Source organism: Oncorhynchus mykiss, chromosome 11, assembly GCF_057628025.1.
Source record: "Oncorhynchus mykiss isolate SJ-2025 chromosome 11, ASM5762802v1, whole genome shotgun sequence".
NCBI lineage: Eukaryota > Metazoa > Chordata > Actinopteri > Salmoniformes > Salmonidae > Oncorhynchus > Oncorhynchus mykiss.
The window spans coordinates 38,025,519-38,052,604 of record NC_143032.1 but is presented as its reverse complement, the minus strand read 5'-3'; the positions used below and the strand labels follow the sequence as shown (position 1 = coordinate 38,052,604).

The 27,086-nt window shown below is 43.2% G+C and overlaps 1 protein-coding gene and 1 long non-coding RNA gene across 7 annotated transcripts in view; one reads left to right on the top strand and one right to left on the bottom strand.

Moving 5' to 3' along the window:
- LOC110535015 (transcription activator GLI3) overlaps nt 1-17,282 on the bottom strand; it is a 175,569-nt gene extending 158,287 nt beyond the window's left edge. For 2 of the 4 annotated variants that reach the window (XM_090190073.1, XM_090190076.1), the window contains exon 1: nt 16,795-17,282. The gene's annotated coding sequence lies outside the window, so the exon portion shown is untranslated. The remainder of the gene's footprint in view (nt 1-16,794) is intronic. The other 2 variants (XM_036935418.2, XM_090190075.1) reach the window with 1 other exon arrangement.
- LOC149979575 (uncharacterized) overlaps nt 1-23,062 on the top strand; it is a 35,006-nt gene extending 11,944 nt beyond the window's left edge. Inside the window, exons 3-6 of one of the 3 annotated variants that reach the window (XR_016484469.1) lie at nt 11,913-11,995; nt 19,099-19,253; nt 19,500-19,592; nt 22,256-23,062. This is a non-coding gene — a long non-coding RNA (uncharacterized LOC149979575). The remainder of the gene's footprint in view (nt 1-11,912; nt 11,996-19,098; nt 19,254-19,499; nt 19,593-22,255) is intronic. The other 2 variants (XR_016484468.1, XR_016484470.1) reach the window with 2 other exon arrangements.
- Nucleotides 23,063-27,086: the final 4,024 nt, after the last annotated feature.

The window sequence follows — 27,086 nt, the reverse complement described above, 5'->3', positions numbered from 1 at the left end:
ACCAGATAATTCCCTCTCTCTATCCCTCCCCCTTTACAGGAGGCCTTTTCTCCATGTCTCCACATACAACTACTCACATGCATAAAGATCTTGAGATGTCTAATAAAGTAAACTCAACAAAAAAAGAAAATGTCCCTTTTTCAGGACCCTGTCTTTCAAAGCTAATTAGTAAAAATCCAAATAACTTATCTTCATTGTAAAGGGTTTAAACACTGTTTCCCATGCTTGTTCAATGAACCATAAACAATTAATGAACATGCACCTGTGGAACGGTCGTTAAGACACAAACAGCTTACAGACGGTAGGCAATTCAGGTCACTGTTATGAAAACTTAGGACACTAAAGAGGCCTTTCTATTGACTCTGAAAAACACCAAAAGAAAGATGCCCAGGATCCCTGCTCATCTGCATGAACGTGCCTTAGACAGCGCTAGAGGGAGACAGGACGGACAGCTGATCGTCCTCACAGTGGCAGACCATGTGTAACAACATCTGCACAGGATCGGTACATCCGAACATCACACCTGCGGGACAGGAACAGGATCGCAACAACAACTGCCTGAGTTACACCAGGAACGCAAACCCCTCCATCAGTGCTCATACTGTCCGCAATAGGTTGAGAGAGGCTGGACTGAGGGCTTGTAGGCCTGTTGTAAGGCAGGTCCTCACCAGACATCACCGGCAACAACGTCGCCTATGGGCACAAACCCACCGTCGCTGGACCAGACAGGATTGGGAAAAAGTGCTCTTCGCTGAAGAGTCGTGGTGTTGTCTCACCAGGGGTGATGGCCAGATTTGCGTTTATCGTCGAAGGAATGAGCATTACATCGATGCCTGTACTCTGGAGTGAGATCGATTTGGAGGTGGAGGGTCCGTCATGGTCTGGAGCGGTGTGTCACAGCATCATTGGACTGAGCTTGTTGTCATTGCAGACCATCTCAACACTGTGCATTACAGGGAAGACATCCTCCTCCCTCATGTGGTACCCTTCCTGCAGACTCATCCTGACATGACCCTCCAGCATGACAATGCCACCAGCCATACTGCTCGTTCTGTGCGGGATTTCCTGCAAGACAGGAATGTCAGTGTTCTGCCATGGCCAGCGAAGAGCCCGGATCTCAATCCCATTGAGTACGTCTGGGACCTGTTGGATCGGAGGGTGAGAGCTAGGGCTATTCCCCACAGAAATGACAGGGAACTTGCAGTTGCCTTGGTGGAAGAGTGGGGTAACATGTCACGGCAAGAACTGACAAATCTGGTGCAGTGCATGAGGAGATGCACTGCAGTACTTATTAATGCAGCTGGTGGCCACACCAGACACTGACAGTTACTTTTGATTTTAGCCCCCCCCCCCCCCCTTTGTTCAGGGACACATTATTCCATTTCTGTTAGTCACATGTCTGTGGAACTTGTTCAGTTTATAACTCAGTTGTTGAATCGTATTATGTTCATACAAATATTTACACATGTTAAGTTTGCTGAAAATAAACGCAGTTGACAGTGAGAGGACGTTTCTTTTTTTTGCTGAGTTTATGTCCACATACAGTACAACTCCAATTCATATCTTTATACTGTATTATTCTTTAATGCAATGTCTCCATACAACCTCTGTTCATATCATTAAACTTGTATCATTGCATTGAGCAGGCAATGGAATTCTTCCCAAGATTGTGGAATTCTTCCCACTGTACTTACATAGTGGACATACTGTATGGTCAAATCATACAGCTGGACACACTGGGTGTATCCCAAATGGAATTCTATTCCCTGAAACAGGCTGCGTCCCACACGGTACTCTATTCCCTTTGCACTACAAACGGAATAGGTTGCCATTTGGGATGCAGCCTGAGTCAGTTCCAGTGGAGTGATGAAGGTGTTGTGGAACTTGTCCCCCAGACAGTGTCTGTCTGTCTGTTATGAGGCTGAGCCACAAGTTACTGTGGCCCCTCTCTCATTTCTACACTCTAATGTTCCCTCTGGGCTCTCCTACTCTCCCTCTGTCTCTGTCTATTTTCCCTCCATCTTTCCATCACTCTCTTTCTCTATCTCTTGTATTTTTCTTTCCCTCCCTCTCTCTGTCCTTTCTTTCTCTCATTTCCCTCTCTCTTGCTGCCTTTCTCTCCTCCACCCCCGCTCTTTCTTTCCTCTGTGTCAGTGGTATAAACAGTACAACACAGACCAGAGTGAGTGGAGGAGAGAAGGGTAGTGAATGAAGTGATTAATGACAGAGCGGGGCCATTGCGGGGCACGTGGTGGAACAACAGCCAGGGGGCAGCGTGATAATAATACAGCACAATAATCAACCCATGAAGCAGACAATCAGCAAGCCAAATCAGGCAGTAAAGGGCCCTATTAGGTAGGCCCCATCAGGACGGCTAAGTGAGAAATTAGCCCTCGCTGAGCTACGCAACGATTCATCAAGTCGCAACAACCCCCGATGCCCCCCTCAAGAAGTCATAATGTTTACTTAGACTCACCGACATGCCCTGTCAGCGCGCTTTATTGGCTCTTATTAATTCTCAGTCCGGGCCCTCGCGGCCGCGCCATTTAAAGCGTATTAGAGGGAGGATGATTGGGCGAGATGAAGTCGCACTGGTGTTTGGCTTTCTGGCGATAAAGGGAGGATGAAAGGGAGGGCAAATTAAAGGAATGCCATCACATTGCAAAATGCAGTTGTCCTGGAATTAGACCCTTGCACAATGGAATGTGAGGGAGGGATGGAGGAAGATGGAGAGGATGAACAGATGGAGGAAGTGAAAAAGTAGGAAAGGCATGGCTTTAATACCGCTTTTCCTGTCTGAGGGGTGGGCTCACATCCAAAGAGCTATTGAGTCATACATTCCACACTACAGACAACACCCGATTCTGTTAATTCTGTTTTATCAGTTGGACCCACTGAGACTGAGGCTGAGTCCCAAATGGCACCCTATTCCCTTTTTAGTGCACTACTTTTGACCAGGGCCCATATGCCTAAGAAATACCTTCAAACAGCCACAGCCAAGAACACCTGGTGAGTGCTCATGCTATCTGCATGTTATGAGAGCTCCAATAGTAATTTAGCATGGCAGTGATGGACAGCGGAAATATAGGGGGTAGTGGCGTGTATTCATGGATGCCATGGGAAGCCAGGCTTCCCCAAAAAATGTACAAAAACAAACAGCTCCCTTCTGTCTCAGTTTGTGCAGGGAATCTATCTGATACAGTCTGATCAGAAAGAGTATGAATGCCAGGGAAGCCAGCGAGCATTTGTCCTCCCTTGATAAAAAAAAAAGTATAATAGCCAATCAGTGTTGAGCTAAACTGAGTGAACACAGTTTTAAATGGTCCTGGCACACCAAACAAAAGTGTCAAGGGAAGCCAGTTCTGTTTTGGCTACTGACCAATCACATCACAAGCCAAACGTCATTATTGACCGAAATAATGTGTTGTTGTGTTGTTGTCCTCTGGTGGCTAGTTCGCTAGCTAAAATCACTCCTTTCCTAATTTAGCCATGGATGGAGGTAGGTATTTGGACTTAATACGCCGTACTGGCCAATGATTATAACGGTGATTCTAATCCAACCATAAATTAATACATCATGCCCCTGGCCTGAGAGGATGGAAGTTCAACATGTAGCTAGATGTGGTATGCTAATGCTAACTAGCTGGCCTGGCGATGCGCCCATGAAACGAAGTTAGGCTGGTGGGCAAGTATTTTAGCCAGGTAGCCTAGGGACAATAAAAACTAAAAGTGTGTACTGTATGACAGAGTCACAGACAGTTTAGGCAACATGAAAGAGGAGGATGGCATTGGCATTTCTCTACAAGTAGGGTGATTCAACATGTTTTTTCTCCTTGCACACACACAGAGAAATCAGTACCATGGACAGCCACATCATATTTAGCTTACGTTGACTAGACTAAATTGTTTTTGGTATCTTTTAGTTGTCACTGTATTAGACTAAGAATAGGTGATTAGATGATGTTGAAATGTTGAAGTTGAAATGGTGTGTAACGAGTGCGCTGAGAGTCGGGAAGCAAGTTCAGGGAGTGAGTGTGTTAATAAATAAACGTAACATAATACAAAACAAGAAAACACGAACAACACACAGACATGACACAGAAACAGTAACGCCTGGGGACGGAACCAAAGCGAGTGAAAAATATAGGGAAGGTAATCAGGAAAGTGATGAGTCCAGGTGACGCGCAGGTGCGCATAACGATGGTGACAGGTGTGCACCATAACGAGCAGCCTGGTGACCTAGAGGCCGGAGAGGGAGCACACGAGACAGTACCCCTTCCCCGACGTGGCTCCAGCCGCAGGACGCCAGCCAGTATTACAATCCCGGGGATCAGGAGCGGACCGGTCACCTCTGCTGAGGCGCGGGAAACCTGTCAGTCCGGCTGAGACGAGCCCTGGAGAGAGAGCCTACGTGACGGTACCCCCTCCCCGGCGCGTTCGGCTCAAAGTCTCTGTGGTTCTAAATCAATAGTTGCTTAACCCAAAAATGTGTGAAACATTACCTTGCGTGACCATGCTGTAGGTCATGTAACTGTTACATGCAATATGTTTTGTGGACTTCACCGGACAGATGTTGCTCTCCAGTTCTGTAATGAAACAAATGTGTGGTTGAATTTATTCTGCCACTGTCCCCTTATTGTCTCAGACTAGGCAAGTCAGTTAAGAACAAATTCTTATTTACAATGATGGCCTACCCCGGATGATGCTGGGCAAATTGTGCACCGCCCTATAGGACTCCCAATCAAAGCCAGATGTGATTCAGCCTGGATTCAAACCAGGGATTGTAGTGATGCCTCTTGCACTGAGATGCAGTGCCTTAGACCACTGCGCCATTCGGGTGCCCCCAATCACATGTATAAAACAAACGCCATTTCCACATGACATTCCATTTGTTATTACTTGCCCTTGTTTGCTTGTTCCTAATAGCTTGTTCCCATTACCCACAATGCTGAGCAAGTTAAAAGCGAACACTTTCTTTATTCTGTTGTTTGACGTTTCTGTTTGCGCTCAACAAAGTTCCATTCAGTAGATACTGTAGATACACAGCCCAGACCATCGGCGCCATCGACCACTGACTTTAACTGACTTCAGCTAGAGGTGAAGACACTTCAATGAAGCTGGGAGGGGGGGGGGGGTGAGACTGTACTGTATAAGGAGTATGGTTTAGGAAGTGTTAGATCAAAGAAAGTAGAGACACAGAGGGAGTCCCAGTCAGACTCCCATGCAGCTCCACTCAGCCAGCTCCCCCACGGCTGACATGTCTCCCAACAGCACAGCTAGGTCGGTAAGGAGACAACAATTCACTCCCCCCCCCCCCCCCATCAGGGCCTGCTCGCTCATACTGTACATACACACACACACACACACACACACAGAGGGATTGGCGCTCCCCAACGTGCCCGCATCCCTCCCACAGCGTCAGTAAGCTGCACCTACACTCACACACACACACACAGTCACACACACATGTCCCAGAGCTCGGCATATAGGTCTACTGAGGTTGTACTTTAGGTTTTAAAAACACACACAAGTGAATATCTTTGGAGTGAATACAGAATTTGAAGTTGAAATGCCAGTCATTTACTGCAAGTCAGGTGAAAAAAATATACATCCTCTTCAAAACCCATACTCCTATACGATATGCAATAACATCCACATGACTTATCATAAAACTCACAGCATTTCCAAGTGTGAAACAAAAACTTTCCCCTAAACTCAAAGGGGACATACAGAATGCTCCAAAATGGCTCCCAAAAGAAAAGACCACAAATAAACATGGGGAAGAAGACTTACAATAGCAGCCCTCTCGGGCACTGGAGCAGTCGTCAGCCAGGAAGCTAACTAACATCTGGCTGTGTTTAAGCCTTTCAGCTGTTTGCGTCGCCGCCTCAAATAAATTCTGGGGGCTGTAAAACCATCGCTTAGGACACCTCCTAAACATACACTCTTACTACTTGGTTAACACTCGCTCACCTCCCCCTCTCCACTGCATTCCTCCACACCAGGGTCGTATTCATTAGGGCACAAACATTTTAAAACATTTTGCAACGGGATACAAAATGTGTGTTTCTTGTCTGTCTATTGGACAGGTACAGGTTGTCCCTCCCTGTTTTATTATATTAGTGCACAATAAATACAACCCATGGCTCCAGTGAACATGCTAACACACACAAATAAAAGAGCTAAGGAGGAGGCCTTAATTGGCGAGTTAGATGGGTGCCGGGGGTTAATTGGGAAACATGGTGAGCAGCTGGCACCATGCTGGAGGTTGAGACAGGGATAATAAGTTCACCCTTTGCATGAGAGACAGTTAGTGATGAATCAGATCAGAGGAACAGTGTACTGTAATCATCCCCCTCTCTTTGCTCTTGTTCTTTTCTCATTCTCTCTCTTTTCTGACAGGCCGAGACAGTCTGGCTCGCAGCTATACAATCTGGCACCTATCACACACAGGACTGGTTGGCAGTCACGGGAGAGGTCTCTCCCGTGTTCTCATTCACACACACACGCACACACGCACACACGCACACACGCACACACGCACACACGCACACACGCACACACACAAGCACAATAACTCTTACCTCTAGGACATGGACCTACTTTATCAGTTTAATTTTCAATGTATGTAAATGTTTTCCACAATGTATGTGTAAATGGCTTATTAGGCTGTGTTAGCTGGTTTGCATTGATCTCTATGCCAGAGGGAGAAATAGGAAACTAGATCAGTGCTCTGCTCATATATACTGAGCTGAATCATAATCACATCCCTGCTTGTATCAATAAAGAAAACATTAACATATACCATCTAAAACACACTAAACCTTCCACCCGGACTCAGTATAAATACACACAAAACTCTACTGGATTACAGTGTAATCAAGCCCATATGTAATGGTCGGTATAACTTTGTGATTTTCTCTGATGCCTCAAAATTGTGCTTGTCACTACAACTAGAATTCCACTAAATAATAAAACCCATAGAGGAACTATTGGACCAACAGTTGTTTATTCTCCTACTTGTGAACCCATTAAAAAAAAAACTCTGAATATAAAAAACACAAGCCCATATAAACTGTGTAAGAGTAGAAAGAGTGCTGATCTAGGACCAGTCACGCCTGATGTTATTCATTATGAGCTAAATGGCTAAACTGATCCTAGGTCAGCATTCCTACTCTGAGACTCAGCACAGTGGCAGAGGGACTGTTTGGGGTTGAAGGTGGCACAGGTAGAGTCATAGGCAGTAATGGGAAGAGACAGGGAACTATAAAGCCACACAAAAGCCAAGCTTTATAAATAATTCCAAAAGCAAACAGGATCCCTTGTATGTGTGATGTGTGATGTGTGACTGCTGACTCCCCTCAACATACATACACCAAAGATACCGCCGACCGCCTCGCATGCCTCCTTCATCAGGTAGAATAAATAATCTCATGGCATCCCTTGGTTCTGGTTAGGACAGAGCAGTTAGGAACCACTCATTTAGGAAAACCTAAAATAATGTAAAAGATAGGAAAAAACGTCTTCTAGCGGTGCACATTTAACCCAGTTTGGAGAAATACACACACACACACACACACACACACACACACACACACACACACACACACACAAAAGCAGCACACCAGAGACCTGTCTTGTAAATCTCTTTGTGAAAGCAGCTTTGGGGGGAAAACAGGGGCTTACATACTGAGCCCTGAGGTAGAGCTATAGACTCCACACCTCTAACGTTCTCTCTCCTTCTTCCACACTCTCTTTCTCAAACACATACACCCACACAGAAAAAATGTATCCCTTTTCTTTCTCTCCCTCCTCTTCTCTTTTCCACACACTCTACCTCACTCATTCTCTCTCTTCTAGTTCTCTCTCTCTCCGTCCGACTAGCAGTCCCTGCTCCAAAGCAGTGTTGGTTGGTCCCACTGCCCTGCAGGCTCCACTAGCACCGCAGTGACTAATGTCCTGCCTTAGCTCAGACAATGAGTTTGCGACAGTGTTGGGGAGGAGAGAAAAAAACGTCCGAGCACCTTTGACTAATGGAACCCTTCGCACTCCCCTGCTCGCTATGGGAGGCTTTACAATGTCGCGCAACACTCTCAACATCCTCTGAGGCCCGGCTGGGACCTGCGGAGCAGCAAGGCTTATGGGAAAGGGGAACATAATGAATTCTTTAGGAAGTCCAGCCCTGGCTTTTTTTCTTCATGAATAAGATACACTTCCAAAGCATGTCGACCTCTCTTAATAAAAACACCAGTCAGGCCTGAAATAGCCAAAGACGGTTTAGGGGCCCATATACACGTTCATATTTTTGTTGCTCGATACATTTTTGAGGCCCACTTTTATTCCCCAGGCCAAGCCTGTCGGAGTCAGGGTATTGTAAATACAATAAAATGTTATTGGTCGCATACACATAGTTTGCAGATGTTATAACAGGTGCAGTGAAACACTTTTGTTTCCAGCTACGTAAGTGGAGAAATACTGAACAAGAGTGTCTGCTAAATGACAAAAATGCTAATGTAAACAATACAAAACCATGCACACAAAGAAAATACAAAGAAAAGAAAGAAAGAAATCAAGAAATACGAGCAATGTCAGAGTCCAGAATATAAATATATATGTATGATGGTGTGTATAGACAGTATGGACAGTATGGATATTTATATATGAATAGAAATATGTGTACAACAGTACTTAAATAGGATGAGCCTTGAGTAGAATACATTATATACATATGAAGTGGGTAAAACAGCATGTAAACATTATTAAAGTGACCATGTACAGTGGGGCAAAAAAGCATTTAGTCATTCACCAATTGTGCAAGTTCTCCCACTTAAAAAGATGAGAGAGGCCTGTAATTTTCATCATAGGTACACTTCAACTATGACAGACAAAATGAGAAAAAAAATCCAGAAAATCACATTGTAGGATTTGTAATTAATTTATTTGCAAATTATAGTGGAAAAATAAGTATTTGGTCACCTACAAACAAGCAAGATTTCTGGCTCTCACAGACCTGTAACTTCTTCTTTAAGAGGCTCCTCTGTCCTCCACTCGTTACCTGTATTAATGGCACCTGTTTGAACTTGTTATCAGTATAAAAGACCTGTCCACAACCTCAAACAGTCACACTCCAAACTCCACTATGGCCAAGACCAAAGAGCTGTCAAAGGACACCAGAAACAAAATTGTAGACCTGCACCAGGCTGGGAATACTGAATCTGCAATAGGTAAGCAGCTTGGTTTGAAGAAATCAACTGTGGGAGAAATTATTAGGAAATGGAAGACATACAAGACCACTGATTATCTCCCTCGATCTGGGACTCCACGCAAGATCTCACCCCGTGGGGTCAAAATGATCACAAGAACGGTGAGCAAAAATCCCAGAACCACACAGGGGGACCTAGTGAATGACCTGCAGAGAGCTGGGAACAAAGTAACAAAGCCTACCATCAGTAACACACTACGCCGTCAGGGACTCAAATCCTGCAGTGCCAGACGTGTCCCCCTGCTTAAGCCAGTACATGTCCAGGCCCATCTGAAGTTTGCTAGAGAGCATTTGGATGATCCAGAAGAAGATTGGGAGAATGTCATTAGGTCAGATAAAACCAAAATAGACCTTTTTGGTAAAAACTCAATTCGTCGTGTCTGGAGGACAAAGAATGCTGAGTTGCATCCAAACAACACCATACCTACTGTGAAGCATGGGGGTGGAAACATCATGCTTTGGGGCTGTTTTTCTGCAAAGGGACCAGGACGACAGATCCGTGTAAAGGAAAAAATGAATGGGGCCATGTATCGTGAGATTTTGAGTGAAAACCTCCTTCCATCAGCAAGGGCATTGAAGATGAAACTTGGCTGGGTCTTTCAGCATGACAATGATCCCAAACACACCGCCTGGGCAACGAAGGAGTGGCTTCGTAAGAAGCATTTCAAGGTCCTGGAGTGGCCTAGCCAGTCTCCAGATCTCAACCCCATAGAAAATCTTTGGAGGGAGTTGAAAGTCCATGTTACCCAGCAACAGCCCCAAAACATCACTGATCACAGAGGAGATCTGCATGGAGAAATGGGCCAAAATACCAGCAACAGTGTGTGAAAACCTTGTGAAGACTTACAGAAAACGTTTGACCTCTGTCATTGCCAACAAATAGTATATAACAAAGTATTGAGATAAACTTTTGTTATTGACCAAATACTTATTTTCCACCATAATTTGCAAATAAATTCATTAAAAATGCTACAATGTGATTTTCTGGATTTTTTAAAATGTTTGTCTGTTATAGTTGAAGTGTACCTATGATGAAAATTACAGGCCTCTCTCATCTTTTTAAGTGGGAGAACTTGCACAATTGGTGGCTGACTAAATACTTTTTTGCCCCACTGTACATAGGGCAATTGTCTCTACATTGCAGGGTAGCGGCCCGCCCTGAGGTTTCCTCTGGCAGGTAGGGCAGCCCCGATGACAGACCATCATTACAAATGGCTGGAGTCCCCCCCCCCCTCCTCTCTCTCTCTCTCTCTTTTCAAGGATCTAAAACCTCCTGGATCCCCCACACCTCCACCTCCCCCTCCCACCCTGCAAGGAACTGGGCAAAGGAGAGGAATACCGCCGTCCACACCCTCCGCCCCTCCAACCCCTGCTCCTTCTCGCTCCCTGCGAGAAGTATTGGACCCCCCTCTCTCTCCTTCCCGCTCTCTCTCTATCCCGGATTAGCCTTCAAATGACGTCCTGACAAAATAGGCCTTCTTTCAAGTCGGGCAAGACATTTGCTCCGATAGTAGTGTTCCCCTTTTGAGAAGAGTTCACAATCCCTGCAACAGAGGACAGAAGTGAAGGAGTAGGGGAAAGGGGGAGAAGAGGGGACGAGGCACGCATTTAAACATGTTTGCAGAAGGGAGGGAGAAAGTCGGCCTGAACTTTATGCATGTATTATCCTTGGGATTTGCATTTGACATTGAAACAATGTCCCCCTCCTCAACCCCCAGGTTTCACTAAGATAACCAGGCCAGCATGGGGCACTGCACCTACATACATATTAAAACAACTTTACCATTGTTATGTTTATCAGAACAATATGAGCTATGCAACTAAAGAATTCCAAACAGATATTTATGAAATTAATATTAGTCATTGATTTATTTTCCCCAGTGAATTTTAATTGTATTTTCCTTATTGTAAATAATTTTTCATACACTTTTGGGTGTACATTTCTTTTACTCCATTCAGTTTAAATCACAATAATCAGAGACCCTTCAATCAACCTCTCTGGCAGTGCTGCTGTGTGTGTGTGCGTGTGTGTGCCTGTCTGAGCCTGTGCAAGTGTGTGTGTGTCTTTAGTACAGCAGCCTGACACAAGGCTTTCCACATACAGAAAGAAATCAGGATGAGGAGGTGGAGGTGACAGATCATTGTTCACAGTTATCTGGCCGCCTCATCTGTCCCCTGGCCATCACCACGCTCCCTGGACGAGGAGGGAGAGCAGGCCCCCTTACGGATGCCACAACTAGCTCCCATCAAGCGCATGACACAATGCCACATAACAATAACAGACCCGAAACCTGGGAATTCAAGAACTACATCACCACTTTCCCAGCTCAGCATCTCAACTTTATACAGCCCCGCCACAAGCAAATGGGCCTGCAGCTTACTTCACCCCTTGCTGCCATACTCACACCGCAGCCGTAAAGACGCTTGCGGCTCATGGCAAACAGAGGAGACGAGCGCCGTCAAGCGACGTCGTCACCCAGGCGCGACCTGCCTCCGTTTGCATTCGAGTGTGTCGGAAAAGAAAAGGCAGGCACTCACTGACACGTTTTGTGGTTCACAGTCCTGTCATCCAGGACGACTAGCTCTCCTTCACACCTGTATTCATCTTCATTTTTTTCCCCAGACTAAATTCTCTCTCTCTCTCTGGGAGGTTGACCAGGCCAATTGGTAGGTCCAGTCTGAGTGAGACCAAAGCCCTGGAAAACAAAGCATCACTCTGACTCTCAGCCTCTGGTAAGGCAGCTTGAGCTCTGGCTTCTTTTCTCATTTCTTATTTCCTGAAGAAGGAATACTGGCTACTCTGCTTGCACGCTCCTCTCTCTCTCTCTGTGTGAGTGTGTGAGTGTGTGAGTGTGTGAGTGTGTGTGTGTGTGTGTGTGTGTGTGTGTGTGTGTGTGTGTGTGTGTGTGTGTGTGTGTGTGTGTGTGTGTGTGTGTGTGTGTGTGTGTGTGTGTAAAATATGTCTATGATGGGGATATTTTATGCAGAGGTGCATTTGCATTTTTGAAACATTAAAAAAAAAACATGCATATGGGGGTAAGAGTACATTTGGGAGCCTCTGCGTATGGTGTGGAGCTGACTATGCATTTCATTACACTATGCGTCTCCCTCGCACCAGCCTGTAAGCGGCAGGTAGCCTAGTGGTTAGAGCGTTGGGCCAGTAACCTAAAGGCCGCATGTTGGAATCCCCGAGCCAACAAGGTGAAAAATATGTCGATGTGCCCTTGAGCAAGGCACTTAACCGCAATTGCTCCAGGGTCCCCATTGATAATGTCAGACCCTGGCCGTGACCTGACTCTCCGAGGGTGTCTCAGGGGCAGATGGGATATGCAAAATACACATTTCCAATTCACAGATGCTCATTAATACACACTTGTACATGTGTGAAATGTGACAAATATAAGTACCCACCAAATTATTATCATCAGATCACCCATCCCACCCCCTCACTGTGCAAAGACGTGCCCAATGAAAGGTGCCTTAAGTGGGACTCCTTGAATCAGGGAATGGGGGTGAATGGGGTCCCACTCTAGGACGCTGCTGGTGAAGGTGGAGGGGAGCAGGAACACATAGCATATTAAATCGGCCGGCAGAGGCTGGGTACGTCCATGCGGAGAGCTTGGAGAGCCAGATCTGAGGCATGCCCTGAAGGGATGGCTGGGCCTGGGGATTAGGAGGGCCAAGGAGAAGCCCCTCATGCTGAGCCGCGCCAAGCGCCCGCCTGCCTGTATGCCTGCCTGCCTCCTCGCCGCTCACACGCAAATGCATCCAGATACTTTGATGTAGACTACACTCAGCGGCATACTGCCACGGCCCCAACTTTTTACAAGGAGGTGAAGGAGTCACTCACACGTCACACACACACACACACACACACACTCACACACACTCACACCTCTGTCTCTTGTCTCGCTGCCTTTTTTCTCTCAATCTCTCTCCATTCTCTTTCTTTTCCCCACTGTAACTTTTCCATTTGATGTCAATATATCAAAGTTCAGAATCATCAAAGTGAAGGATTCCTATTGGGGGCCATCTATTCATGTAGCGTCTATTCGCCTATTCACAGGGCAGCGTTGGCGAATCAAATCACTTAGGGGAAAGATTCCAAACTTTGATTGGGTAACCATTGTGATAGTGTGTTTATTTATTTCTGCCCAACATGCTCTAAATAGCTGAGGTAACGGCTCCTCACCTGCTAATGTAAACTGTGGTTTGTGGGATAGAAGTACTTAGCGCTCTGCTAAAGAGTTGAGCTTCCATTGACAGACACAGATAAACCTTTCATCATATTAACATCTGTGACCAACTATAACAACCTTTGAGTACCACAAAAGAAATCACACACTATATCTGCCACCCACCGACGTATCCACAACACATCAAACCAAAAATGTGAATAAACGCACACAAAAAAAGCCTTGGTACATGTTACCTTAGATTAAATCAATTTACCCTAGAATACCCTCATAGAACAATACACTTGGTACCTCTGACACTCTCTTTATTGAGTTCCATTACGACAACAACAGATGTCATTAGGGCCTCATGCATACACACCTTTTAACAGGTATTCTTCCTCTAGGATATAAAAGAGCCTAAAGACAAGAGGCCTACCTAGAATAGTGGATTTGAGAGGCCCTTAATTTAAGGGTAATAGTGTGTCATCTTTGTGCATTAACATCTGCTTGTGTAACAGGCCCCATTTTGGGCAAGTTAGAAAGGTCAGGAGGTCACTGTCTGGTGTTTCGCAGCTATGCATAATTGAATGTAAAGGTATGCTAATATAGAGATAAAGGGCTGCTCTGCTATCAGAAGGACTGAGGAGGAATAGGGAGGGAGGAATACGGGTTATCCGTGCCTTTCCTTCCCTATCTGTGGTACTGTGAGTTACAGATTGTTCCCTTCATCAGACGGGCATTGATTCATCTTGGCCGGTGAACGAAAAAAAAAACAGGCTTTTTCGTTGAGCCTTTTTTTAAACATTGTGTGTATTTATTACTGTTACTGAATCATTTGACATGCAGTCCTTGTTTTGTAAAAATGCACCTGTTCAAGTGAAGCTACAGACCCTAGCTGAGCTCCGTTCTGTTTTGGAGATGTAAAACAGTAACGCCATACATATTTATATTACTGAGTGTGTTCATCAGATATCATTCATATTTAATATGATTAAATCATAAATTATATCCAGCTCCATACACATATAGGCATGTACTTAGAGCCAATCTGTGGTTATTTCTGAACACCGTTTTCACGTGGAAAATATCAGCTATCCATTAAAGCTAAATAGAGCTCAAATTAATGTAATTACATTTAATGTTGCTTTGGTGATCATTAAATCTGGGGGTAAGCAATCACACATTCATCATGAGAAATGCACTCTGGCATAGAGCTTTCTGTCGACCATCAATCACTACAAAAATAAAACTTAATAGCAAAATACCAGAAATATATCAATTGAAGTATGTTTATTAAGTCCATTGCATCCTCACTAAATAAAATAACAGATGATAGTTTTAAAATGCTGGTAGGCCTTATCAAATTGAGGTATAACATTTGGATTTTTGCAAGTCAAAAACTTTCTCTTGATTAAAATTACATATCATGTCATATATGTAAAAATGCATTAATGATAAAAATGGCATTTAGATTTCGTTTCATGGATAGATAAGGATAACAATTAACCATATTACTGTTGCAAACACTAGTTTTGATTAGGAACAATATTCTATTGAGATATTGAGACTTAAGCTAAAATATAGGTGTATGGCTTCCTTGATGTTCATACTCTAAACAAATATTATTTCATATAACATGGGGGGGTTCCATTATCAATTAAATGATTAAATACTGAGCATATGATTTCAAAATAGATTTGGGATAATGCAAACAAAATTATGCATAAAAACGATCAATAAATTTAGTGGGTTATAGGCCTATGTTCTTGTCATTTTTCTTTCCTTCTTAAAAGCAACACAAGAGAGATCTCATAGGGGCCTAAAACTGGCCAGTCCAGATGGTCATGTTCTTAACCCGAGGTTAAAAATAAATAAAATCTTTAATCTGCACAAACTATTAACATTTTGTTGTTTTGCATTCAAATCTTTACTGCCAGTTGCTGTAGATCTCCGTTAATAATTTGCCAAGTGTCAAAGAAGGTTTGTCTGAGCCGTCACCGCACGGCTAAACGCCTCGAACCCTTGTCGTTTGTATGGCGGCGTGAAACCCGAGACACAAACGGTCCACCAGTCACTCACACCGAATCTGACAAGCAGATAAAATGTGGAACAGCTGGCTGCGAGCAGAAGGAAAAGTTTAAAACAAATATCTCCGCATGTGAAGGCACGCTGCCATGATACATAGCCTAAGTGACCGAAAATTACATACGATAAAAAAAACAACGAAATGGATAAAAGACACACAAAAAAATGATAAGCATAATAAGTAGGTCTAATTATAACCAGGTCAATAAAATATTAACGGAAAGTAATCCAAATGTGTACGCGCGAATATAAGGGCTTTCCAAAAGTAGCCTCTAGTGTAGGCTACTTTCAACAGAGAAATTACATTTTCTATTGTGAACTGTTCCATTTCATTTGATAAAACCTAGTTGATTTTCTATTGTCAAACACGATGGGCCTACAATGCTCATTATATAGGTCTACATGCCTGTATAATCGTTAAAATGTGCCTATGGCATTGTAAAATAAACCTGGGCTTACTTTCATATTTTGATTGTAGAAATGGGGACTTCAGTGGTTGCATTAGATTTTTTTGTTGTGAATAGGCTATGTGATTCCGAACAATAGTCTATACAAGTATAGTACATCAATCCAGGCATAACTCATATTAGGCCTCATGAATAAGAGACCGAATCGATAACATGGTAAAAAGTCCTGCTGAAATGTGATCACATGTAAATATGCATGCCTCCCATGCGTGTCTTTGGGCAAAAGTCCAAGTAGTGGAAGTGTTTTTGTGTTAGTATTGGAAGTTCCAAAATAAGTTTCAGCCAATATCACAATTCTCAGCAATGCAATTACTTTTGCATTCAAGTGTATCCAATACACAAACTTAAAATGTATAAACCTTCCATCAAATAACCTTAACACACCTTTAAATCAGATTTGCGGGAATAAGAACCATTGCCAAGTGTCTATCACCTTCTAAGAAAATGCATCAGCAAAGTTTCGAAAATGTGCAATGGGTCAACTTGTAACTTTAAAGAAAGTAGACAACATCCAGCAAAATATGTAGTGTTAGTATACATGTTACGCTGTGTCTAAAGTAGTTTATGTTGTGCAAGTGAGTAAATTAGTGAATAGGTTGTGTTTTCATACTAATTTCTGTTTATATATCACCCCCCCCCCCCCCCCCGATTTGTGGACTTCAATGATTTATTTTAAACGTGATACCTCTCGACAGTTTTTTAAATAAACTTCTTTATTCTCTTTAACATGTTCAAAGCCAGCAAATCACAAAATGTTCGAGGGAAACAGTTCATTATGACTCGTTGTGTTTTTTGCACTTACGTGTTCGAATGATGTTTCCCCTCCTATAATTCTTGAACTTTTTTTGTCTTCTCGTAAGTGAAGTCTTTTTTCGCTTGTTGCAGATGTGCATCTATGTGACTATGTGACTTGACGTCGCAACTCCAACTCCGCTCTGCCAGACTTTTCCTTCTTCTCCGCGTCTTTCTTCTTTTCACAGTTTGCTGAATAGAGCGAAAACTGAGCTAATACCGTGAACCCCATACATTACCTGCCCGATATCAGATATTAAACCTGTATTAATAAGAAAACATGTGTTTGCAAAAACTCGTGGACTGCTGGTATTACATTAAGTATGCTTTTCGAAGAGAATAGGGCGAAATGTGGAAATCCAGCTTCTCTTTCCCTTGCCTGACTCCTCCCTTGTCTTCTCCCTTCAGATCGGGCTCCCTCGCTCTCTACCCCCCTTCCTTTCTATTCTCCCCCCCGTTCCCCCTCCCTGCCTCTCCGCTCCGGGCCGCAATTTACTTGAGACGGTGCAGACACGGATGGAACGAATGAACTGTTGTACAGTACCAGTCCCACAAAATTGCAAAGGATTGGCAAATACTCACATAGTTCACTTAGCTGCCTCTACTTCAGGATGGAGTTTGTGATCTTTAGTGCCAGTATTGTCTTGTTATTCATAATAGTTTCATCAACACCAGTGGCCCAGAATCCAGTGGCTATAACACAACTGTATTCAATTGCGTTTAGGCCTATTTATTCTTCACCCAAACAATAATGCAGCATTATAATTAAGCAGGATAAGGTGAGTATGGTTTTATTTAGTCTGAGTTCATTTCCTTAATCATCCTATGAATTCATCCTATGAATATGAATATTATTCAATCATAAAGTATATGTTATGAATAATTAATGTTAATTAAGCATGAGCAGTGGTGGAAAAAGCACTCATACTTGAGTAAAAGTAAAGATACCTTCATAGAAAATGACTCAAGTAAAAGTCACCCAGTAAAATACTAATTGAGTAGAAGTCTAAAAGTATTTGTTTGTACATACACTTAAGTGTCAAAAGTACATGTGGTTTCTAAAATATACTTAAGTATTAAAAGTAAAAGTACAAATAATTAAAAATTCCTAATGTAACAGAGGTTGAACGTTCAAATCCCCGAGCTGACAAGGTACAAATCTGTCGTTCTGCCCCTGAACAGGCAGTTAACCCACTGTTCCGACATTGAAAATAAGAATTTGTTCTTAACTGACTTGCCTAGTTAAATAAAGGTAAAATAAGAATTAAGCAAACCAGATGGCACAATTTTCTTGTTTTCATTTATTTACGGATAGCCAGGGTCACACTCCAACACTCCACACAGACATAATTTAAAAACAAAGCATTTGTGTTTAGTAAGTCCATCAGATCAGAGGCAGTAGGGATGACCAGGGATGTTCTCTTGATAAGTGTGCGAATTGGATTTTCTGTCCTGCTAAGCATTCAAAATGTAACAAGTACTTTTGGGTCTCACGGAAAATGTATGGAGTAAAAATGAAATAATTTTCTTTAGAAGTGTAGTGAAGTAAAAATAAAAGTTGTCAAAAAAATAAATAATGAAGTAAAGTACAAATACCTGCAAAAAACTAATTAAGTAGTACTTTAAAGTATTGCTACTTAAGTACTTCACACCACTGAGCATAAATGATCTGTTTGCATTTAGTTGTGGGTTGAATGCTATTCCAATAAGTACATAAGTGTCCATCTTTCTTCTTCTCTCTCCCAAACCTGGAGTGTGGGTCACTGTGGCTCAGCTCTCTAAACCTGGAGTGTGGGTCACTGTGCCTCAGCTCTCTAAACCTGGAGTGTGGGTCTCTGTGGTTCAGCTCTCTAAACCTGGAGTGTGGGTCACTGAGCCTCAGCTCTCTAAACCTGGAGTGTGGGTCTCTGTGGTTCAGCTCTCTAAACCTGGAGTGTGGGTCTCTGTGGTTCAGCTCTCTAAACCTGGAGTGTGGTTCACTGTGGCTCAGCTCTCTAAACCTGGAGTGTGGGTCGCTGTGGCGCAGCTCTCTAAACCTGCCACCCCTGCTCCTGCTCTCCCTCTCTGGCGGTCGAGGGCACCAGGCTGCCCTTCATTACGCACACCTGTCAACATCATTACGTGCAGCACTGCTCATTGGACTCACCTGGACTCCTTCCCTTTGTTGATTGCCCCGTCTATTTCTGTTTGTTCCTCCGTTGGTTCCCTGTGTCAGCATTAATGCCGTTGTGTTCATGTCCAGACACTGTCCTGTCCTATTTAATGTGCGTATTTCATTAGATGTTCACTCCCTGTACCTGCTTCTCGTCTCCAGCGTTGATCTTCACAGAATGCTGACACCACTAAAAGAAGAATCGGGGAGTTTTATTTTTTGTTTTGGTTGGTGACGTCGGGTCCGGGTGCCATCGTGGATGGAACCGGAGGTGCCTCAGCTAGCTCATCGGGCTTCCGCCTTCAGATAAGCATAAAGTAGGCTTATGTTTAACCTGGTCCCTCTTTACATTAGGAAAGGGAAAGTAGAGAGTAGTTGCAGAGAGTAGGTACACGTAGTTACATAGCAGCCTACTTACAACAGTTTTACCTTTCTGTAATTATACATTCAACCTAAAAAAAAACAGCCAATTGACATAGGTCACTTGCTCTGGGTTTTCCAAATGTAAAATCCCATTCACGAATGAGGGGCAATTATGTGATGTATCTTGCTTCTTATGATAGGGAAACTGACGATTTATGCGGAGGAAAGTCATGCTGCGGAAAGTGGGCGTGTGGTCCCCTGGGCCAGCCTTCTGAATGAGACCTAATGTTACGGTAAGGAGAGGGAAAAGCTTTCCTGTAGGGTTAGGTATGATCAATATACAATCAATATACAGGGAAATTATGTAGTAAGAGAGGTCTACACGGTTCTGTATCAATCAATGAAGATGTGCAAAATCCCCAGTTAATCATTTAAGCAGGATTTGACGGTGTGTGTGTGTGTGGTCAAGAGGTCATTTTATCCCAAATAGCACCCTATTCCCTATGGGTCCTGGTCAAAAGTAATGCCCTATAAACGGAATAGGGTGCCATTTGGGACGCATCTGTAGACCACTGGACAACGTGATCTAGATCTAGACCTACTGTAGATCATTCTATTTAGGTATCACAACAACAGAGCATGTCACTCTATATGTTGTAGAGGCACCACAGAAATGCAGTTGTTATATATACCTGGCAGGGGAGACATCTTGGTCACGAGAGAGGCTCACCTAGGATGAAGCCCGGCCGTGCAGACCCCATGCGAATTCCCCAAACGTGGGAATCTTGACTCCATAAGTTATGGTAGTGGGGAATTGCGTCACGGTCTCCACTAAGAAGAAGGGGGAAAAATACAAATGAAATGCAGTTGCGTGGATAATGGTCAAATCAATGTTCCCTGTAACAATTATTTTCCAATTGTTGTGATTTTTAAAGCATTGTTATCCAGTGTATCACATAGAGAGAGTATTTACCTATATAGATCATTATGACTTACATACAGTTGAAGTCAGAAGTTTACATACACTTAGGTTGGAGTCATTAAAACAAGTTATTCAACCACTTCACAAATTTCTTGTTAACAAACTATAGTTTTGGAAAGTCGGTTAGGACATCTTCTTTGTGCATGACACAAGTAATTTTTCCAACAATTGTTTACAGACAGATCATTTCACTTATAATTCACTGTATCACAATTCCAGTGGGTCAGAAGTTTACATACACTAAGTTGACTGTGCCTTTAAACAGCTTGGAAAATTCCAGAAAATGACGCCATTGCTTTAGGAGCTTCTGATAGACTAATTGACATCATTTGAGTCAATTGGAGGTGTACCTGTGGATTTTTTTCAAGGCCTACCTTCAAACTCAGTGCCTCTTTGCTTGACATCATAGGAAAATCAAAATAAATCAGCCAAGACCTCAGAAAAATAATTGTAGACCTCCACAAGTCTGGTTCATCCTTGGGATTAATTTCCAAATGCCTGAAGGTACCACATTCATCTGTACAAACAATAGTATGTGAGTATAAACACCATGGGACCACGCAGCCTTCATACCACTCAGGAAGGAAATGCATTCTGTCTCCTAGAGATGAACGCACTTTGGTGCGAACAGTGCAAATCAATCCCAGAACAACAGCAAAGGACCTTGTGAAGACGCTGGAGGAAACAGGTACAAAAGTATCTATGTCCACAGTAAAACGAGTCCTATATCGACAGAACCTGAAAGGCTGCTCAGCAAGGAAGAAGCCACTGCTCCAAAACCACCATAAAAAAGCTAGACTACAGTTTGCAACTGCACATGGGGACAAAGAACAAAAATAGAACTGTTTGGCCATAATGACCATCGACATGTTTGGAAGAAAAAGGGGGATGCTTGCAAGCCGAAGAACACCATTCCAACCGTGAAGCACGGGGATGGCAGCATTATGTTGTGGGGCTGCTTTTCTGCCTGAGGGACTGGTGCACTTCACAAAATAGATGGCATCATGAGAAAGTCAAATTATGTGGATATATTGAAGCAACATCTCAAGACATCAGTCAGGAAGTTAAAGCTTGGTTGCAAATGGGTCTTCCAAATGGACAATGACCCCAAGCATATTTCCGAAGTTGTGGCAAAATGGCTCAAGGATAACAAAGTCAAGGTATTGGAGTGGCCATCACAAAGCCCTGCCCCCATCCTGCAGAAACATTTGTGGGCAGAACTCAAAAAGCGTGTGCGAGCAAGGAGGCCTACGAACCTGACTCAGTTACACCAGCTCGGTCAGGAGGAATGGGCCAAAATTCACACAACTTATTGTGGAAAGCTTGTGGAAGGCTACCCGAAACATTTGACCCAAGTTCAACAATTTAAAGTCAATGCTACCAAATACTAATTGAGTGTATGTAAACTTCTGACCCACTGGGAAAGTGATGAAAGAAATCAAAGCTGAAATAAATCATTCTCTCTACTATTATTCTGACATTTCACATTCTTAAAAAAAAGTGGTGATCCTAACTGGGATTTGTACTAGCATTTAATGTCAGGAATTGTGAAAAACTGAGTATAAATGTGTTCCGACTTCAACTGTAGGTAATATTGATAAATTACTCTCTTAATCAACAATCAGTGTGTCATATGTTCTGATCTATACTGTATGCATGCTGTCATGGATAGCCTGTGCCTCCACAACATTTTCCTTAGAATCAAATAGAGCAATAATTCTGTCTTCAACAACATTTGGCCTAGATATTCAGTTTAATTCAAGTTTGATGGAGGGAGGTACACATGTAGTAAATGTAACATAGATTGTACAGACTGAACTTTCCTATGGGAAAAATTCAGTGAGATCTCTATTCAATCTGCGTCACGGACATTCAGCTTTGCAGCGTAATTGAAATTCTTAGGTAAACGCTGCTTATGTCGGCTCAATCGGAATTACATGTACATGTCTATCTATCTTCTATTCTATTCTACAGAATTATAAGCAGCAAACATGAAGTGGCCAAGAAGTGACTGTGATAACAGCAAACCAAGCAACATGGAGTGCCTAGTCAAAGGTCCCCTGTAAAACATGGCTAATCCGCCTGTCTGTTTGTGAAGGCTTGTGCTCAGCTGGACTAGACTACACCAAGATAAAGTCCTTGTTGTATGAGTCTCTCAAAGAGAATGATCGGAGGAGCAGGGGAGGGCAGGGGAGATAGTAGGAGGGGTGTGGGGTGAGGGGAAGGAGGGATGAAGAGAGGGAGGTGGGGGTGCACATTGACATCAGCGGGGTTAGCAACTCCCGAAAGTATTTCATCAAAGAGGGCTAGGATCCTAGGGATTGAGATTCTGCCTGGAGGCAAGTAACCAATGGTCTCCCAAGAACATATTCCAAAGTAGAACTCAGAGAGCCAAAACACACATCAAAAGCACCTCTGGAGCCAAAGCGATTCTGGAGGAGAAAGAAAGGGGTGAGGGGTCCCTTCTTGGCCCCGTCTAAGCCCCAGATCTCACCCCAATTAAGGAGGATCTACTGTTTGTTCCAGACCTGAGATCTACTGCAGTCAGGGAGGTGCACACCAAGGCAGGCACACAGAGAGAAAGAGATAGACACACACACATACCAAGAGAGAGAAAGAGAGAGAGTGACACACACACACACTAATATGACATGGTTTAAGAAGACATACAAACAAACAAACAGTATATTCTCAGTACATATATTGTGATTCATTTCGGAGGCTTTTTGGAATTGTGTTTAAATAAAAGAGAATGGTTACAAACTGTAACATACACATTAATTTGTTTGTCTTCATCTACACACGGATTGATACATTACAACAAATATGCATTTAATACTAGAACAGCCTTTTCCCCAAAAGTAATGTCATGATCTCATTGAAATATCATGCAATGATCTATGTCTAAGTTACACAAGTAACATACAATTACTACTTGGCAATACAGTGTTTAATTTTTGTCTCCAATTCTCTCTCATTGGACAGATGTCACAGTGAAAGGGATATGTTAGCAGAGAAGCATATGATATCCATCCAGATTTGACCTCTAGCATTGCATTGGACATACCAATGCTAAGTCTCAAATGGCACCCTATTCCCTAAATAGCGCACTACTTTTGACCAGAACCCAATGGGCCCCAGTCAAAAGTAGTGCATTACGTAAGGAATAGGGCTCTATTTTGGGTTCTTACCAAGAGAATGGCAGGCTTGTTCAGTGAGTTGTGCAGTTGAGAACTACATGCAGTCTCCTCTCAAGTTAATACCAAGGGTCCCAATATAAGGAACAGTTTTCCACTTCTTCTGAACCAGTAGAGTATATTTTAAAGCTGTCACTTCATGAATAAGACAATACATTCACATATTGTAATGCTTTTTTAATTACAACTTTATTAACTCAGGATTTGACTAAAAAGCCCCAATGACATTCTATGCTGGGACTCGTTTAGCCTTGTTTTTTTCACTATTTTCAATTGACAGAGTGCCCTTCACTGTTTACTTGATCCCCACTTGTTTGCTACTCCATTATTCTCCATAACAAGGCCTGACAAGGCAGCAAACAGACTAGGGCTACCAGTGGTCCCTGCTTCCCAATGTGTCAGGGAACAGAGGGGCCAGAGTTACTGGGGCCAAATGAACACACCACAAGAACTGCTCTACTGACCACTAATCTACTCCTGAAGAGAGCATTAGGCCCCATCCATCCTAGAGCTGTGTACACAGGGTTCAAGTGCTCCTCCACACACACACACACACACACACACACACACACACACACACACACACACACACACACACACACACACACACACACACACACACACACACACACACACACACACACTGAGGCCTCGCAGCCATCTGCCAAACCAAAGAGCAAACAGTGAAGACACGACTGAGATAAAGCCTCTCTCTCTGCTCTCTCTCTCTCCGTTACTCTGCTCTCTCTCCTGCCTCTCTGTGCCTGCTGGAGGTATATCAGGTGTCTATGAGTGGCCCATTAGCGTGCATGACTGATAACAGGCGCTCAGTGCCCCTCCCCCTTATAATCGCAGAGAGGGATATTTGCAGGGTTATTTTGAATCTGTCAGAAATAATAAACGCAAAACTATATCCACTTCGGCTATTTAAGCAATTTCCCTGTGATAACATCCCAAGGGTTCTCGTGCAGCTTCCAAATGACGACATAATGAAACGACGACGCCTGCACCCCCTTATCAGGGCGGATTAAAAGGGAATAATCAAAGTGAGGGGGTTTGGAGCCTTGTGTGGCATGAATATGACTATCTAATGGACTCCAATGGAAAAGCATGTTAATTCCACTTAAACGCGAGACCCTACCCAGCCCTGTCTCCTGCCCCTGGCTCCTCTGAAGTAGTCCGTCTTCTTTTCTCCCCCTTTCTCTCCCTCCTTCCCGCTCTCCTTTCCTTTAAGTTTAAATAATCGCAGCTCTCCTCAGCAGAAGTCATTATGTGTGCTGGGTATCTCTGTATGTGTACGAACGTGAGCGTGTGAGAGCCAGAGTTTAATCTCACTAGTTTTTTTTTACCCTCTCTTCTTTCTTTGGGCCTGTTGGAGCGTGTGTTGCTCTCTCTTAGCTTTCAGACAAAAGCTCTCAAGGCGATTATCAATATTCATAATTATTCTCCATGCGTGGACATCCTCTTTGTTGCTGGAATAATGTGGTTCACTTTCCTACAAACTCAAATCAAACTTCTGGAGCAACTATTGGAAATCGTGTTACACGCTCCCTGATATTAGGCTAAGTAAGTAAGTAAGGATTTGAATATTGGGTCAGAAAAGTATTATTTCACTTTGCTGAGGAGAGTTTCTTCAACTATGACATTTTTATTTATTTTATTTTACCTTTAATTAACTAGGCAAGTCAGTTAACAACAAATTCTTATTTACAATGACGGCCTAGGAACAGTGGATTAACTGCGTTGTTCAGGGGCAGAACAATATATTTTTACCTTGTCAGCTCAGGGATTCGTTCTAGCAACCTTTCAGTTACTGGCCCAATGCTCTAACCACTAGGCTCTAACCCCCCCACTTCCTATTGAGTATTCATACACACTGCATAAGGATTCACACCCTTCTGGCTGAATGTTGACAGGAAATTGACAATACAGCATTTATCCCAGACATTTTGGGTCATTTGTTGTCAGACCCACAAACTGTAAATCTACTGGCTAATATTAATTGGTGAAGAACAGCAAAAAGACCTCTCTCGTTTAGATCCCAACCAACCTTTCCACCTCGTCAAGGGGGCCTTCCATCCACATTAAGGACCATTAGGACCAATAAGACTCCTTCAACTGATAGCCCAGTCCATTCTCCTGCAGTAACAGCAGCAGCAATGTGGACCAGAGCACTACACACACTTCACACATCCTGAAAGCAAACAGAGATCCCACAGGACACAGTTAAAAAAAGAGAAACATCAATATTTCATCAAACTACTCTCTCTTTCTGGCCCACATCAAAGCTATCCGCTCCCATTATAATCCTACAGGTACAGCTCTTTTGTTTTGCTCCTCTGGTATGGCTGTAGAGACAACAGCGATTCCCCCGCTCTCCTTTAAAAAAAAAACTCTCGGTTACAGTGTTAGTCTGTCTCGTGTTTAACTGTCTCACGTTTTGGAAGATGAGGCGCAAAGGGGAGGGCTGGGATTAGAAAGGAGAAGATATACTTACTCTGAGGATGTCCAAGGAATGGTGGAATCACATATGCAGGGGGAAATGATTGTACAATTAATTGGAGTAAAATAAGGCCTTGGTGTTTCTTCTCAGTTTCTCAACTACACTACACACTTTCTCATAAAATCTTCAGTGTACCTTGAGGACATCAACATGTGGTCAGAAGACTCAGAGCAGCAGGGGGGACAGACGGGCCATAAAGAGGAACCTTCTGACATGCCAAACCTGCCGGGAGCACGTCAAACTCCCTGGAGAGCTCTCTAGCTGGGGGAGCAGGAAGAGCATTGATAATTGGTTGTTGGGGGATACTTTGATGTGTTGTTGTGGTTGAAAGAATTTAGTTTCTTTTCAAAGTTGATTTTGTGTTTGAGTTGTTCTTCTTTCATAACACGAGGATGATGTAAGGACCCTAAGCAAAGAAACGGAATACCCAGTTTTAAAAATGGAAAAGCACTAACATTTTAACACAAAACTATTTTTGAATAAAATCAAAAGGAAGGATCACATTAATATCGCTACGGTGTTGCCTACTGTATGTGCAATATGCTCCATTGTCGCCAGATTTGTACACTCAACACATTTTCATAAAATGACATGCTCTGAAATGATGTGTCTGTGTGTTTGTGTCCATGCGTGTGTGTATACCTGCGTATTTTCCCCTTAGCCCTACGTCGTCAATCTGTGGCTGCCCCTCAGAGGTGGACAGTGACAAATGACACTCCTAGTCAGTCACACGCTTATCACCATACAAGTAGCACACAGGCCTGGAAATGACAGACATGAAATGGAAACATCTCTCATTCTGTGGGCCTGGGAGGCTGAAGTGAAATATTAACTGATGGAGAGATGGCGTAGTATAATAGGATCACTGTTTAGGGTGCGATTGCAGAGGAGGTCCTTTAAGCTTTTATTTGCCTTTAATAAAAGTGTTATATTACATTCTAGATAGCTTGAACTCACAGATAAACTTTTTTCAAATGAACCTTTAAGATAATACCAAACTTTTGCAACACAGTGCATTTGTCATAATGTAAAGTGTGTTGCAGGCCATTGTGTCAATGTTGATACATAAGCCGTGGTCCCTCAGTACAAAATATTCTGTGGTGCC